The sequence below is a fragment of the Pteropus alecto genome, unplaced genomic scaffold, assembly GCF_000325575.1.
Source record: "Pteropus alecto unplaced genomic scaffold, ASM32557v1 scaffold20, whole genome shotgun sequence".
Taxonomy (NCBI): Eukaryota; Metazoa; Chordata; class Mammalia; order Chiroptera; family Pteropodidae; genus Pteropus; species Pteropus alecto.
The window spans coordinates 21,800,417-21,804,470 of NW_006436298.1; the positions used below are offsets into that span (position 1 = coordinate 21,800,417).

Below are 4,054 nucleotides of genomic sequence, written 5' to 3' on the forward strand. Positions count from 1 at the left end.
ACTTTTTAAAAAAATATGTTAATCCTCATTTAAAACCTATCATTCTTCATAAGAAGAAAAAAGGAAAAACATTTATGGGTTTATGTGAAGGAGTGTGTGTGTGAAAATGCTGGCCCACTTTAAAGTAGACTTGTATAGCCTAGATGTCGTATATCTTTTGGACATTTAGAAGGATGATTATTTGTGGGAGATGAACATGATATGGTTGCTAACAGGGTATGGACAAAACAGACACACAAACAGAGAAATTGTTTAATTGATGTTGATATTAACAACAGGTTGACTCCAATGCAGACAGAAAATTGCAGGGGCAGAGGCTCCATTTTTTATACAATTATGAATGTGTTTAATATCGTGATGCTTTGATTATCCATTGTAAGTGATGGTAGTAACAGCTCTAACAAGTCAAAATAATATCAACATTACCTGAGTCACTTCTTACCCTTCTCTCCTCCCTAGTATTACCTTCTTGATTCAAAGAGGCATGGTTTACTGCTGTGTCTAAATTGTTTATTTCTCCTAGTGATTTGGTATGAGTATACACTTACAATACCAAATTATTGGTTTCTTTTCAACCCAATCTTCCCAACTTTGAAATAAAGCCCAAGAAATGTTTGTCTGTACTTGGCTCAAGGAAACCCCTCTTTTTTTTTTTTTTTGCCAGAGAAAGTGCAAATACAATCCCCAACTACCACAAATTATTCAGTTGATTTTCCCACATTTGGGGAAACTGCAGGGATCAACACACCCAGAGTGCAATGGTTGAGCTTCTCCCTGAGAAAACCACCTTTGTGATTCTGATATCTCCCTGCCAGGTAGGTATTCAGGGCAAAGCTTTTAACTTGGCATAGCTCTTATTAGCGATCTTAAAGTCTTGGGGCAGTTTTGTTTGGGGCTGTGATAAATGAGAGAAGACTGGAAGTAGCTTAGGGACCAAGACATAAATGTTGTTTCCTAGAAATCTCAGTACTGTCGCAGAGTGAAGACCTTCCAGAGCAGCTGCAGCCTGGACTGTCCAAGGGTGATCCCTCTGGAGTAGTCTCACTTCAAGTGCTCCATTTTCTTCAGAGGAAATGACTCCATTTATAACTTTTCACCTGTGTATTGCAGTTCTGCATGGATTGCCAATATGGAGGCTCCTGGAGCTTTCTCAAAGTTGCAGAGTGTTGAGAGCCATAGTCCAGAATGATACTGACACCAAATAGAGATCAGACACACAGGAATAAAAACTTTGCATAATCAGGTCATTGCAAATATTCATTATATATTTTCCAAACTGGAATGAGGCAACAGAATCAATTTACTGTCTTCCGAACATCACCAACATGCACTTAGTGAGGGACTAGAGCTCATGTATTTGGAGTAATACACAGTAGGTACGAGCACCACAGGAGGCACTCTAGGCAAATATATAAACGAATGTTAGAAATTAACTGGGCAAGCACTTTCTGGTCTTTTCGATTCCCAGAGGTTGGAGCACAGTAATTGATTTCCCAGATTCATTGAGTCAAACATGAGATACAAGGATGAATAAAACATAGTCCTTGACCTCAAGTTGACTGACAAAACATAACAAGAATTCTGTGATGAATATAAATACAAACATTAAAGTGTTAGAAAAAAGTGAAGATGAACTAATTTTGTTGTGAATTAACACATTCTTTCATAAAAGACAAACCAACCCTGTGAGAGGGAAGTGGAAATATTCTAGTTAGCAAAAGAGAAAACAAAATCCTTCTGTAGATCATTCAGTCTCACACTGTTAGTAAGTAGCAGATTTAGGGTTGGAATCTGTCCCCACCACCCCACTCCTCCAGCTCTTAAGCCTATGTATGTCATCATATCTACTAGAAACAAAAAGATACAATTGAAAGTAGGCAGGGTGACAAATTCTTTCTGCAAAGATGTAGGTAAAATCCAGAAAGGTTTTGCATTAAAAAAAATATTTTGGTTAAATAAGAGTTTAAGATACTAATAAGACAAGGAGCACTTTACTTGCAGGGGTTTAGAGGTATGCTCACAGATTTTATAGCAATCCAGAATACTTTCTTTCTATATTTTGAAATATTTAAGAATACATAATTGATTTTTTTAGAAATAAGAACCAAGCAATTTACCATATATAAAGAATAAGCTACTTCAAGTGATTTCATTAGTAGGAAAAAATTACAGTAAAATAAAATCAGAAATGAAATAGCAGATTCCAAAAGCATTCTTTAATTTATTCACAACAACAATCAGAAAGAGTACTTTGCCTTCAGAGGTCTCACTGTCTGCTGTTCAAGGTTGGCAATTGCAGAAATGGATACTTGAAAATATTCCCAATGGTTATATTTATCCTTGGTTATAATTTAATTTAATACAAAATATAGTGAGATTATTTTCCACTGGTCTTGCCCTAGGAAAAAGTTTTTATGTGTGATATTTGCTTTTTAGGACTATTTATTCTCCTGCATTACATATTTTCTTGTGTCTTCCTTTAAAATAACTTCTTGAAGTGTCTGGTTTCTCACCCTACATCAATACTTCTTTTGTTCCTTCTAATGAGAAAACCAACATCTCACTCATCTCACTGATAAAAAGCAGATTTCTCTGAAAAATATTTTAATCTTAAAGATTGACAATTAAAGTGCTACAAATTCGAATTCAGTTGCCATTCTTAAAGAATACTATTCCAAGAACAATTAGATTTTCCCCCTTAGAAATTCAAGGATAAATATTAATATCAGAAGAAATTTTACATAATACCACATCAATAAGTTAGGAAATAACATGTTATAATTTAATAGATATTTTAAAAATAATTGTTAAATTCAAAATCAAATCCTAATAAATGTATTTTACAATATAAAATAAAATAGTTCTTCTTTGCTAAATAGAAAAAACAGTATTACAGTCAATAGCATCATTTATACACAAATCTCTGTATATATGTGTATATCTGAGTGCATATATATGTGCATTTTTTAAGAGAATAGGCACATAGCTACTTTGAGAGCTTTAAAAGGAACAGAGTAATTTTAGAATTAGGAATAATACTTCCATATTATTAATAAAGCATTTCAATTTCTTTTTTAAAGAGTATTAACAATTACCTTATATATTTTCAATAATCATAAAGAGTTGGACTATAGAAAAACCCAAAGAACAAGTATAGCTATTATTATGACTAATATCATTAGCAAATATGTAAAAACAATCTAACAAAATGAATTCTGAGCATAATATCAAACCATAGGTATACAAGCCTTGTCACTGTCTTTGGATAGCTGTCTATCTTTGGTGTCAGCAATTTCTCATCCTTGAGGAGTCTTTGATGTCCATAGACAAGGGTAGATAGATATCCATTCACGGTTAGGTGCCTGATAAGTTCTCTTCCAATGAGATTGGAGAGTGTCTTTAATTTGATGTTATTTCCAAAAAACAGTAAAGTCTTTGTTTCCTGGGAACTTCCTGTGAAAGGAAGCTGTTACAACTTGACATTTTCTTAAAGTGATTCTATCAAATAGTGTAAGATGTCTCCTTTTAATAATGTTAGCTCATAAGTTCCTTCATCTAAGTTCAGCTTAAATGCAGTATGATACATGATGGAATGCAAAACTAAAAAATGGGGAGCCAGAAAGCAAGGAAGAACCAAGTGGCCATTTTGGGTTTCTCATTGCCCTCATTATTATTATTATTATTATTATTAATTATTATTTTTAATCACTTAACTTCTAGAAACATATTTCATAGACAGCAAATTCAATTATTAGCATGGACTTATTTCTGTAAGACCCAAATAAAAAAAGACATGGCTGTTTAAACCAATAAACTTGCTAGTTTTTATTTACTAAGGTTTAATCTTAGATCACATGAACTTGAAAAGCATTTGAGTTAGTTTCTATATTTCTGAGAATTTTAGAATATGCAGTTTTTACAAGTGCTTGCCTTTAAAATAATTTTAACAATACCGTTGGGAGGTAGAAAATTACTCCACATTTACAACATATTTATACAGACACATGAACACAAACGGACACCTTTTAGCCATTAGAAAAATTCACAAGTTTAT

General features: G+C 33.1%; 1 non-coding gene across 1 annotated transcript; it reads right to left on the bottom strand.

The window, feature by feature from the left end:
• Positions 1-660: 660 nt before the first annotated feature.
• LOC112480646 lies at positions 661-823 on the bottom strand. Its single transcript, XR_003046738.1, has one exon. It is a non-coding gene; the product is annotated as a U1 spliceosomal RNA (small nuclear RNA).
• Between the last annotated feature and the right edge of the window lie 3,231 nt (positions 824-4,054).